This window comes from Chinchilla lanigera, unplaced genomic scaffold (genome assembly GCF_000276665.1).
Source record: "Chinchilla lanigera isolate Chin_1 unplaced genomic scaffold, ChiLan1.0 scaffold00205, whole genome shotgun sequence".
Lineage (NCBI taxonomy): Eukaryota > Metazoa > Chordata > Mammalia > Rodentia > Chinchillidae > Chinchilla > Chinchilla lanigera.
In genome coordinates, this window is record NW_004955606.1 from 455,983 (window position 1) to 470,099 (window position 14,117).

The 14,117-nt window shown below is 39.1% G+C and overlaps 1 pseudogene; it reads left to right on the forward strand.

Annotated features, from left to right (window-relative positions):
- Positions 1 to 3,989: 3,989 nt before the first annotated feature.
- Positions 3,990 to 8,940, forward strand: LOC102030023 (annotated as a pseudogene).
- Positions 8,941 to 14,117: the final 5,177 nt, after the last annotated feature.

Sequence of the window (14,117 nt, forward strand, 5' to 3'; positions counted from 1 at the left end):
ACTGGAGAATGTGGAATAAATGAAAAAGATCTTCTTGACCAGTGTGTATGGTGACAGTCTCAATATGGCGCATTACACCACAAAAATAAGAGCTGTCTGAAAAGGGGTTCATTGGAGTGGGTGAATAATCTTGGAAGGCCCGTACAACAGCCTGTAATTTGGTCTTTTGTGCAGAATAAAAATCCATATCCTGTGTTTGGGTGTCCAGGGCTCCCACTCCCATTCCCACTCCCACTCCCACCTCCAGCTGCAGCTCTTGCCCCCCTGGTCCTGGCAGTGGTGATGGTGATTCATTGGCCTGAGGGAAAGACTGCTGCCCCTGGCCTTGCCATCCAGTACCAATGCTTCAGTGGCAGTGACCAGGAGGGAGTCCGTGCCCACCTCACTGCTGAAGATGGGCTCCATCTCAAGATCAGTTTGGTGGTACCCCCTTCCCTCGGAGACACCAGAGTTACCACCTCTGCAGCCACAGCTGCCATTTTTTTCCTGGCCTTCCCCTGCTCCTCTGATTTGGGCTGCTATGGCTCCCATGGTCCTGAGCCCAGCATGGGGCAAAAGGGGTCATGGGCATGGCTGGTGGGCACATGGGTGTAGGGGTAGCTGGGGCATCCCTGTTGAGTCCACACAGGGCAGGAGCACAGGGCCCTCTTTCTGTTTGGCCTGTGCACCTCCCTCCCATGGCACTGTGCTGTGCTGAGTCAGCTGCACAGGCAGCCTAATACATGCACAAATCAAATTTCTTTTTTGTCCCCCATAGCTCTTTTCTTATCTGATTGAGCAAAGCTAGGGGGTTTAATCTCTATGGGAGGGTTTTGCTTTGCCATCTTTTTTTCTGCTTGGAATTCAGTTTTAAAGTAGTGCTCCAAGCCAAATCCTCCATGGTTGTCTCAACAAGCATATAATCATTGAGACACTCCCTAATCCAAGTCTACAACAGAAAAGTAAATATAGGAATCAATAATACAACAAGCATTTCTATTTGCAAGTGCTGCCCTAGTGAGTCTGTTTTTGCCCCATGTTTATACCTGATGAAGTCAATATCAATACACCTCTCTCCCCTGAGCTTCTCTTGAACCTGTTTTTGTTCATGTGCTCTCTCAGAGGTGTCCTCTCACCTGCTATTTCTCCATACCCTAAGTCCATGTTCAGGCACCAATACACCACATCTAGTGCAGCCCTCAGGAATTCTTGGGGTGAAGGACAGTAGAGAATGAAAAAATAAAGACAAGAGTCAGAATACAGAAAGCTGTGGTCAGGTGGAGCTTCCTCTCCTGATGGGAGAAAATAGCTGCTCAACAGCTGCAACACGATTATTTATACACTCTGCAGGTTGATGTCACATGACACCTCTCTGCCTAGCAACCTGTTTGCTTAGATTGCCTTGGGTTCTCTCTGTTCTCAGAGCTAAAGCAGCTTGTTCATGCAGCTCACCTCAGGCATTCTCTGTTCTCAGGACTGGCCTTGTTCTAGCCCCACACGTGTGATCAATCTCCAGCTTCAGCTGCTCCACACACATTCATCTGTTGATGTGTTGCTTCCAAGATTTAGCTATTATGAGTTGTGATGCTATAAACAAAAGTATGCATGTATCACTGTAATATGCTATCTTTAACTCCTTGGGGAAAACCTCTAGAATGGGAAGAGCTGGGTCAAATGGAATTTGTATTTTTAGTTTTTTGAAGAATCTCCATTCTGATTTCCATAGTGGTTGTACCAGCTTACACTTCCATCAGAACTATAGAAGGGTTCCTTTTTCCCCCACAGCCTTGCCAGAATTTGTTACTGTTTCATTTTGTGATGATAGTCATTCTTTCTGGAGTAAGATGGAATCTCGGTGTTGTTTTAATTTGCATTTATCTAATGGCCAGAAAAGTTAATATTTTCTCATGTCCTTCTGAAAAGTGCCTGTTCATTTCAGTGGCCCATTTTTTGATTGAGTCTTTTATTTTGGGTCTGGTTATTGTGAGTTCTTCATATATCACAGATATTGATCCTCTGATTGAGGAATAGCTGACAAAATTTTTCAAATTCTGTGGGTTCTCTCCACACTCTACTGGTTGTTTCCTTTGCTGTGCAGATGATTATTAATTTGATGTAATCCTACTTGTTGTTCTTGATGTCATTTCTTACTCAATTGGGGTTCTGTTCAGAAAGTCCTTGACTATGTCTGTGTCTTCAAAAGTTTTGCCTATTTTGTCTTCCAGTGGACTAAGTGTTTCTGTTTTAACATTTAGATTTTTGACACATTTTGATTTAGTTTAGTACATCATAAGACATATGGATCTAGATTCAATCTTTTTGGACCCTATATCAAAGATTAAATGGCTGAGTGTGCCTATACTTTTTTATACATACTCCATTCTATTCTTTTAATCCACAAGTCTGGTTTTGTGCCAATACAATGCTGTTTTTATCACGTAGCTATATCTATAACTTGAAGAATGGGATTGTAATGTCTCCTGCTTTGCTCTTGTTGCCCAGGATTTCTTTTGCTAATCTGACTCTCTTCTGTTCCATATGGATTTTAGAATTGATTGCTCTTTTCCATGAGGAATACTATTGGTACTTTGATTAGGATCACATTAAATCTGTATATCAGTTTTGTATATATGGCCATGTTGACAGTATTGGTTCTGCCAGTTAGGAAGAAGGAACAAAGACATGCCTCATTTTCCATTTCTGCAACTAAGCCATTAAATGGATTAGTCAGTAAATGAGGAATTGTATGTATGTATTGTACATTACAATATTCAGAACAAAGTCCAACTTGATGACTTTGCCTCTATTTGCATAACTCTTACATGCAATACTATTATGTATAATAGAACATAAAACTACAGTACTGCACTGTACAACACAATCAGCAAAAATTACAGTACTGTCCTGTAGATGAAGCCATCATAAGTCCCAACTGCTGCTCATGTTCCTGCATCCTAAGTCTGAATGTGGTGGCTCCTAAGTTCGAACAGTTGTCAAGCAGGTCAGCTGTTAAATGAGGAATATCTTTGCATTTTCTGATGTCTTTTTATATCTCCTTTATTAGAGTGTTGTAGTTTTTTTTAAAGTTGTGAAAGATTACTTTCTTTTTTTATTTTAAAAAGAATGAACACACATTAACAAACAAACAGACATAAACAAAACAACACTAAAACAATAGAAGCAATACAGAATTTCAGACAAGGTGGTAAGAAATTAACAATGGTTGTATTACATACCGTTATCCTCAAATTGGTTACCCAGTTAAACAAATATAGGCACTTAAGATTGATCAAATAATTAAACCTTTCAATCTTATTCAAAAATCTCTTTGTACTGGATATGGACACCCAAGGCTGAAATCCCAGCTACTCCATAGGCTTAGGCAGGAAGATCTGAGTTGTAGATCAGTCTTAGTAATTGCCCTTCCAATCAAAAATTTAAATAATTAAGTACATAAATAAATACACAAATAAATGACTGGGGATGTAATTCAGTGGTAAAACGTCCCAGCAGCTTCACTGTGTCACAAGTTCCTTTAAAAAAAAAATCTAATTCTGTATCATGAAGTTTTCATTATATTGTGGGATTTTGCAGTATATAGGTGCTTACACAATATTTATGATTTTAGTTATTTTCGCCTAAAAATTTTTAAACAGTATAAAAATATTAAAAATTTTTATTCAAACATATTAGAAACATTAAATAGAAATTAAATGCAGTATATATCTCATAGAGGATGAATACCACACTGTACACAATGGAAATGCAGTGTGCCACTACTGCTTGCACAAGTTTGCCAACATGAGATTGTACATGGCACACTATTGGCTGATGGACTAACCACAGCACTGTTTTCTGTATCCTGGGCACTGACTGGCTCAGTGAGCATAGTATCAGTCTATTTGCTTTCCTACACTGTACCTTAAAATATATATAAATAATAAAATAAATATAACACCACTACTTCACAGATTTTCACCTATCATGGGGGTCTCTGGAACGTAACTCCCATGGAGTTACAGGTGAGGGATCATTGTGGTACTAGTTTCCTAATTTTTTTTTTGTACCAGGAATTGAACTCAAGACCTTGTGCTTGCCAGGCAGGCACTTATGCCACTGAGCTATATCCCCAGCCCAAGTTTCCTAATTTCTTTCTCAGTAGTTCATTATTGATGTATAGGAATGCCATTAATTTTTGAGTGTTGATTTTGTATCTTGCTACACTAATGAATTTAGTAATTAATTCTATGGATCTTTTGGTGGAATTTCTTGGCTTTTCTATGTAGAGGATCATGTCATCTGCAAATAATGATAACTTGGTTTCCTCTCTTTTATTTCTTTATTTTGTCTGATTACCCTGGCTAATGTTTTGAGAACTATATTGAACAGGAGTGATGATAACAGACATCTTTGTCTTTTTTCTGATTTTAGAGGAGTTTTCAGCTTCTCCCTACTTAATATGATTCTGCTCACTAGTTGGTCATAAATGGCTTTTATCAAATTAAGACAAAGTCGGGCTGGGGATTTAGCTCAGTGACACAGTGCCTACCTGGCAAGCGCAAGGTCATGAGTTCAATTCCCAGTATTGGAAAAAAACCAAAACCAGAAAAAAAATAAATAAATAAAAAATTAAGACAAAGTCCTTCTATACCTACCCTTCTATAATAAATGGATATCGGATTTTGTCAAAGGCTTTTCTGTATCTACTGAGATGAGCATGTGATTCTTTTGTCCTTCTCCTGTTTATGTGATGGATTACAGTTATTCACATATGTTGAACAATCCTTGCATCCTTGGAATGAAGCATACTTGGTCATTACATATGATATATTTGATGATTTATTGCATTCTGTTTGCCAATATCTTTTTTGAGAATTTCTGCATCTACATTCATTAAAGAGATTGGTTTTTAGTTCTCTTTTTGATTGGTTTGTAGTTTTCTTTACTGGTTTTGGAATCATGATTCCATGGTAATACTAACTTCCAGGAATGACTCTGGAAGTACTCCTTGCCTTTCATTAAAGAGTTGGAGTACTGGCAATAGGTCTTCCCTAAAGTTCTTATGGAATTCAGTGGTGAATCCATCAGGTCTTGCACTTTTCTTAGTTGGTAATTTTGTTATTACTTCTTTAATTTCACACAAATTATTATACAGTGCTTCTCAATTTACTTTGAGGTCACACCCAATTCCTTCATAAATTGAAAACATCCTAAATTGAAAATACATTTATTACACTTTACCTACCAGACATTATGGCTCACCATAGAGTCAGTTGTTCTCCATTGTGACTGTCAGGCTGAGTAGGAGCTACAGCCTACACCATGGGCCAGCATCTCAAGAGAAGATTGGGACTGAACAACATTAGTCACCAACAGATCCGGTTCAAAATCTGAAAGTACTGTTTCTAATACATGTACAATGCTTTTGAACCACTATAAGTGAGAAACCATGTGTACTTTACAAAGAACCAGTAATGTCCAGGATTAACAAAGCCTGCTACATCCCTCTACTCAAGAATTTTATATTTATAAAATGTATATAAGGTAAGGAAGAAAGAAGCAGAAAATTAGACCAGGAGATCAACTGTTTAAAGAAGGTGCAGTTAAAGAAAATGTGCCTAAGTCCTTCTCTGAAGTTCCTGAATGTCCAGTGGAACACTTTACAGGGTGCTGATGGGCAGTCTGGTGCTGGACACTAACTTTGGGTCACAGAGGGTACATTAGGTCCCCTGAGCAGCACTGGGAAACTCTTTTGGGGCTTGATAGTCCAATTCCCAAACATCTACCCTGTTACAAAAGAGGGATTGATCCACAGAAACAGCAGAAGAGAGCACTGCTGGCCACACTCTGGAGAAAAGTGTGCCCTGGGTCCTTGCTGAAGGTGCAGTCTAGACCCAGGTCAGGGACTCTCACTTGAGCTATCACTCTGGATTAAAGTGAAATTTTCAGTATCATGGCAAAAGAAAACAAATTAGGGGTCTTACATATCCTCTCTCATACCCCATCTCAGCTTATCATAGCTCCCAAGGGTCTGTCTGTTCACAATAAGGACACAGGACACAAAGCTGAACAAAAGCAAATGTGTTTTCCATTTCTTTGCAATAACAGATCTCCTAGATATCAGAGTTCATCAGGGTTCCAGAGGCAGGAAGAAGTCTGTTGAATAAAAGCGCTTCAGGCCTCCTTGGTCAGTCCCTTGCAGCATGACCTCACCACCAGGTACCCCAACTGTTTCCCAGCTTGCTGTGTCACCCAGGCCATTGAGAGCCTGGTGGGAGATGCCCCTGGATGTACATTCTATCTTTCCTCAGAATAGCTTTAAAGCAAAAATTCTTCATTGACCTTCATTAAAGAAGAGTAAGGCTGACTCTATTCAGGACCATTGTGATAGGTGAAGGGACCACTCCCCTGAGGTCTTGCAGTGGGGGAAATATTGGGCCAAACTCTGAATATAGGGACAAGTGGGAATTTAAAGCTAAACAGCAGGTTGAGGTATGTATGGGAAATAACTAAGCGGTAGCTAGGCTTGGTGGCCCATGCCTATAATCCTCCACCAGGGAGGCCAAGGCAGGAGGATCATCATGAGTTTCAGGCCAGTCTGGGCTACACAGGGATACCCTGTCTGGGATACCCTGTCTCAAAAACCAGAAAGTCCAAGAGCAAACATCAGGGGTAAGGGGAATTTTGGTGAATAGGGCTCCTGCTGAATGAGGGCCTGAATCACCTGGGGGTGTTTGAGATGAAGAGCCCAGTCAGGTATCAAGGCTGGAGCTCCGGCTAGACTGACTTCACTAGAGTTTTACTAAAACTGAGTTTTGCACCAAAGCACACAGATAGGCCTGGAAGGAGGTTCCAGAGCCTGACTGTGCTTGGTAGCAGAGCCTGTCTGTCCCCACCAGGCCTCCTCCCTCCTTTCTCTTGTTGTTCAGAGTCAGCTCTGAGAAAACCGAGCTCAAGGGAGGAGGAAGGGTAACAACTGCCACTGAAGTCCTGCACTTAAAATATCGATTCACAGCTGCTTAACATAAAAGAACAGATGTAAGCCCAGCAATATAAGACCAAAGTGTGACATTAAAAGAATAATTATTCACATCCTTGAAGTGCTGTCTAATAAAAGGGCCATCACCTTCCCAAAAAGGACTCCATGCTACCCTCATGAAAGGGTCCTCCATGTAGGTGCACAGCAGTTACTATGTGTTCTGTCCTTGAAAAAATTCACATATTTCTCAGTTCAAAATCATCTATTAACTCTTGCAGCAATATTGCTTTTTCTCAAAAGAGACTCTTGGGTGTTTCTTATATTTAAAAGGAAAACAATTTCATCCTGTCTTACCAGATGTTTTGTTGGTGCATCTGGGTTAAATAAAATTGTGAGGAAAAGACATTTGTGTATTTTTTAAAATTCAACCAGGTAAGTTTTTAGCTTCCCAGACTAATGGTAAAGTCGATATGTTTTCTTAAACACATTCTAATTCCTGGTTTTCTTACCACTGGCTACATTAACACAGTTTGAAGTGCATGAACACCCACCCAAGTCTACACACCCGCACACTGTATTTCTATTAACACTTACTTTCTGGACAGAGTCCAGCTTCTACCTCAGAGAAAAACTTGTTTGTGATGAATTGTTTACGAAAAAATTTCAAATTGCTGCTCAGAATTCATGGTCTTGAGACTCAAAAGTCTTTTCTTCCAAACTGTTATGTCTGTGAGGTCCTTCTGAGTCCACTTTGAAAGTCAGTGCTGCAGCCTCTGCAGGTTTGTCCTCCTTCTTCAGGAAAGGAAGCCAGGATGCTTCAGCCAAGAAAAAGGGGATGAACAGAAATGAAAAATATATGACCAATGATGAAATCAGTAATATGCTGACAAATTAGGCTTCCTGAGTTTTGCTAATTTCAGTGAAATTCTTCTCTTAATTTTAGGATTAGTGAGGACTCAAGATGCCAAAATGAGATGATTGAGCAACCATCTAAAATATGTATAGAAATTCCTTTGGTCTTGTATCAAAGAGGCAATTGCCATAACTTTCACTGATACTCAATTCAATTTACTATATGTGGGTGTAATTTTATAATGACTTTTTTAAACCTTTAAAAGTTATAAATTTTAATCAGTAGCATATTCAGCAATAAAAGTTACAGAGCTTCAGAGAGATGTTTGGAATGTAGAAATTTAATATAATCTGGATGAACTGATTTCCTAAATGTACGCTATTCCATAAAATCATTTTTAAAATGGAAGAATAGAGTTCTTGCTGAAGCTCAAGAAGGAAGCATTTCAGTTGGACTCAGCCACTCTGTGGGACTCAGGAAAAGCTCATCCCAGGCTGTGCCACCACTGGCAAGGGAGACCCCGACAAGTCGTGGAACAAGAAGTCCTTTTCTGCCCCTTCTTCATGCAGACCTCCCATGAGGTGCAAAAGAAGAAGCACCCCAACTCCTCAGTCAGCTTTGCTAAGTTCTCCAAGGAGTGCTCAGAGAGATGGAATTACCATGTTAACAAAGGCAAACTCAAGGTTTGAAGATATGCAAAGAGTGATAAGGCTTGCTATGGCAGGTAGCTGAAAAATTACATTTCTCCCAAAGATGGTGCAAAGAAATGAAAGAAGAAAATCCCAATGCTCCTAAAAGACCACCATCTGCCTTCCTCCTGCTTTGCACTGAATATTGTCCAAAGATCAAAAGTGAACACCCGGGCCTGTCCATTGGAGATACTGCAAAAGAATTGGGTGAAACGTGGTCTGAGCAGTCAATCAAAGATAAGCGATGATATGAACAAAAAGCAGCTAAGCTAAAGGAGAACTATGTAACTATGTGTACCGTGCCAAGGGCAAAAATGAAGCAGGAAAGAAGGGTCTTGGTAGCCCTACAAGCTCAAGAAAGAAGAATGAAAAAGATGAGCTGGAGCAGAGGAAGAAGAGGAAGAGAAGAAGAGGAGGAAGAAGATGAAGATGATAAATAAGTGGCTGTCCTGTAATGGCACATGGAGTATATATGTGCTCAGGCAATTGATTTGCTAAGAATATGAATTCAAGTGCAGTTCAACATTAGCTTCAGTACAAAAACTGTACAGATTTTTGTATAGCAAATAAAATTCTTTGTAGAAAGAAATACTTTTTTAAAAAATTCAGGTTGTAAATTTTGAGGATCTACAAAGAAGGGAGGAGATTATAAAGATCAGGGCAGAAATTAATGCAATTGAGATGAAGAAAACCCTACACAAAATAAATGAAGCAAAGAGTTGGTTCTTTCAAAGAATAAATAAAATTGATGAACCCCTAGCCAACCTTATCAAAAAAAGAAAGTAAAAAACTCATATTCATGCAATAAGGAATGAAAAGGATGAAATCACTACAGATCCTACAGAAATTCAAAAGAACATTAATACATTTGAAAACCTTTACTCTGATAGTATAGAAAACTCAGAAGAAATGGATAGATTCCTAGAAATGTACAAATTACCAAAGTTGAATCAAGAAGATATAAAAATCCTGAACAACCCAATATCAGTTAATGAGATTGTAAACGTGATTAAAAGCTTACCAACAAAGAAAATCCCAGGTCCTGAGGGATTCATAGCAGAATTTTACAAGAAATTCAGAGAAGATTTAATAACAACACTCCTCAAACTCTTCAGCAAAATTGAAAAGGAAGCAATTCTCCCTAACTCATTTCTGGAGGCAAGTATTATACTGATACCAAAACCAGAGAAAGACCCAACCAAGAAAGAGAACTACAGACCAATCTCCCTAATGAACATAGATGCAAAGATACTCAATAAAATACTAGCAAACAGAATGCAGCAAATCATCAAGAAAATCATACACCATGACTAAGTTGGATTTATTCCAGGAATGCAGAGATGGTTCAATATTCACAAATCAATTAATGTTATACACCATATCAATAGAGCCAAAGGCAAAAACCACATGATCATCTCAATAGATGCAGAAAAAGCTTTTGACAAGGTCCAACATGCATTCATAATAAAAACCCTACGGAAAATAGGAATAGATGGTCTTTAACTCAATCTGATCAAAGCCATCTATGACAATCCAACAGCTAACATCATTCTCAATGGACAAAAACTGAAAGGTTTTACTCTAAAATTGAGAACAAGACAAGGATGCCCACTGTCACCACTCCTGTTCAATATAGTTCTGGAACCACTAGCCAGAGCAATAAGACAGGAGAGAGAAATAAAAGGAATAAGGATAGGAAAGGAACTACAGTATTCTGAAAAAAGAGATCGAAGATTTCAATAAATGGGAAAATATTATCACTATTTGCAGATGACATGATACTTTACATGGAAGGCCCCAAAAACTCCACAAGACTCCTTGAATTAATCAACAAATTCAGCAGGGTAGCTGGATACAAAGTCAACACCCAGAAATTGATAGCATTCCTATGCACAAACAACAAACAGACTGAGAGAGAAATTAAGGAAACCATACCTTTCACAATAACATCCAAGAAACTGAAATATTTAGGAATCCATCTAACAAAAGAAGTAAAAGATCTCTTCAGTGAAAACTACAGTATTCTGAAAAAAGAGATGGAAGATTTCAGTAAATGGGAAAATATTCCTTGCTCATGGATAGGAAGAACCAACATTGTGAAAGTGGCCATACTCCCAAAACTGCTGTACAGATTCAATGCAATACCCATTAAACTACCATTAGCATACCTCACAGATCTCGAGAAAACATGCCTTAAATTCATCTGGAACCAGAAGAGAACCAGAATAGCAAAAGCAATCTTGGGCAACAAGGACAAGTCAGGTGGAATAACAATCCCTGACCTGAAATTATACTATAAAGCTACGGTCACAAAATCAACCTGGTACTGGCTAAAAAACAGACCTCAGGATCAATGGAACAGACTGGAAGAAACAGCCACAGCCAAAAATACACTCAGCCACCTCATCTTTGATAAAGGGGCCAAACAAACTCACTGGAAGAACGATAGCCTCTTTAATAAATGGTGCTGGAAAAATTGGCTTGCTACCTGCCAAAGACTAAAAATAGACCCAAGCCTATCACTATGCACCAAACTCAAGTCAAAATAGTTCACAGATCTCAATATTAAAACAGAAACACTAAATCTATTGGAATAGAAAGTAGGTAAAAACCTTGAAGACATAGGGGTAGGCAGAGAGCTCATGAACAAAAACCAAACTGCATGTGAAACACTTCAAAAAATTAACAACTAGTATCTCATCCTACTGAAAAGCTTCTGCACATCTAAAGAAATCACCAGCAGAGTAAAAAGAAAACCCACAAATTGGGAAAAAATTTCAACTGACTGTCCCTTGGACAAAGGTCTTCTATCTAGAACATATAAAGAATTTTAAAACATCAGCCCCACCCAAATTCAAAGACCCAATTCAAAAATGGGCATCTGACATGAACACACACTTCTCAGATAAAGAAATACAAATGGCAAATAAATACATGAGAAAATGTTCAACATCATTAGTCATTTGAGAAATGCAAATTTGAACAACATTGAGATTCCACCTTACCCCAGTAAGAACGGCTAGCATTAAGAAATCAACCAATAACAAATGCTAGCAAGGCTGCGGAGAAACAAGAACTCTTCTCCACTGCTGGTGGGAATGCAGACTGATGAAACCACTGTGGAAATCAGTTTGGAGATTCCTCAGCAGGCTAGGACTAGAAGTCCCATTCAACCCAGCTATTCCCCTTCTAGATATTTTCCCAGAAGATCTGAAAACATCGTATCACAGCGATATATGTGCACCCATGTTTATAGCAGCACAATTTGTAATTGCTAAATTGTGGAAGCAACCCAAATGTCCATCCAGTGAGGAATAGATAAAAAAGAAATTGTGGTATTTCTATGTAATGGAATATTACTCCACTATAAAGAAAGATAAACTCGAGGTTTTTACAGGTGAATGGTCACAACTAAAGACCATCCTCATAAGTGAAATAAACCAGACCTCCACATGTAAGCAATGTATTGTCTCACTAGTGTAAGAACCTGAAAGAGTGAATAAAAATTAGGGGGTATGACAGACATTGTGAAATGAAAGGAAAGTGCTCAAAAGTAAAGAGCAACTGAGGTGACGGAAAAGAGAAAAGAAAGAAGGGGAAATTGTGTATGTATGTATGTATGTATATCCAGGATAGCTAACATAGTTGCACTATTGACTTCTATCACTTTACTGAAAGGAGTGGTTAATGTTTACTTGTTTGATCTGTCTTGCATGTCTCTATTTGTTTTCCTGAGAAACCACTTTGAAGCTATCGATACATAATACAACAACCATTGTTAATTTCCTACCACTTTGTCTGCAACTCTGTATTGCTTGTATTATTCCTATGCTATTTTGTAAATGGATGTCTGTTAATATGTTTTCCTTCTTTTATTTCTAAAATAAATTTTAAAAAATAAAATAAATTTTGAGGGGCTGCCACATACAGTTAGATTTCAAAACTTTTGATGTTGAATGTTCCTAAATATGTAATGGTTTCTTTCCGGTGTGTGGCAGCACAGCAAATTTGCAGGAAGTATTACAATAGTAAGCTTTGGGCTTTTTTAAGATTTTGTGTTTTTTTAAATTTGTAATAAAATTACATATTTAAAATAATAAAAATGACAAAATGTTCACATCATTGGTTACAATTTTATAAATACACATGAGGATTCTCATTTTACCTGTAGGCTAAGGTTAGTTTTCTCTTGATGAGTCTCTTAAAAGCATCAAAATGCTGATGCCTGTACAGAGACAAGCACACATACACCCTTGCACAAGTGATGTGGACACATATGGGCACAATGAGAGCAGAACACAAATAGTGTATTCTTTCACTGTCTCTTCTGTCAGGACAGAACCAACTCTTTTGCCAAACCAGGTGTCTTGGTTACTTCTCCCTCATTGCTGAGACAAAATACCTAACACCCAATATTAAGGAAGGAATGGTTTATTTAGCTCATAGTTTGTGGAGGTTTCAGCCCACAGTCAGCTGGCTCCAAGGAAGGGTGGCATGGCACTGGAGTGATGGTTCAAGGCAGCAGAAGACAGCAAAATCAGCAAGAGCAAAACGGAGAGAACATGCCTCTTTTCTTCCCTTATATTGTAAACATGCTTCTCCGCCCTGAGGATGAGTGTAGTCTTCACATAACCTGCATGCCCTCATCTTGCACAAGATGATGATGTTTACAAAGTAAGGACCCTGGCTCCCTGTTGAGTCCCTTATACTCCTAAACTTCTCAAGTTGACACAGTGTATCAACCATTACACCAGGAATGCAGGGGACATTTTGGAATCACAAAAATTAACCCTTAGGAGTTTTTGCTCATTCATCCTCCTTGCCTCTCTCCAGTCCTTCTTTCTTTCTGTCACTGGGGATCACACCCAGGGCCTCACACATGCTACGTAAGCACTCTATCACTGAGCTACAACCACCCCTGCCCTTTTTTTCAAAGACTTTTGTGAGGTTACTTCCAAAGTTCAAAACTAGCAAATAATATACTTACTGAGCTTCTTTGTTAATTAACCTTCATTTCTTTGCAGGGACTTTAGCTTATGAAAGATGAAGTTTATCTTGTTTACCCCACCTTGCTCTTCCTCCTAGTTTTCCTACAGATTAACTGTTGATGCCAGCCAGGACTCTGGTTGTTCAATTACTGCACTGTGCACACAGGCAGTTCATCAGGACCCGGCAAAATTCTTCCAAAGGAGTCATAGTGGCATGGTCACTCAGAAACAGTCACCTATGAGACAGATCTCTGTGCACCAGGATGCACCGCCCTCCTCATTCCCATGTTTTAAAAGAGTGAGAGGGACACGGTTATTAGGATGTGGAGAAAGATGTGGACGGGCCTTTCACCAAAGATCTGCAAATGACAGGTGCATGGAAAGATGCTTCGCAACATTGCCTTCTGGGAGCTGCAGCTGTAACCACCACCCCCCCAAGATGGCACCACACACCTGGCCGAATGAAATAAATAACCGCCAGCACCACATGCTGGCAGGAAGGAAGAGAAACAAGATCCCTTGTGTTCCAAGGCTGGGAAAGTAAAATTATTTAATTGATGATGATGATGATGATGATGATGATGATGATGATGATGATGCCACTCTGGAAACCAGTTCGGCACTTTCTT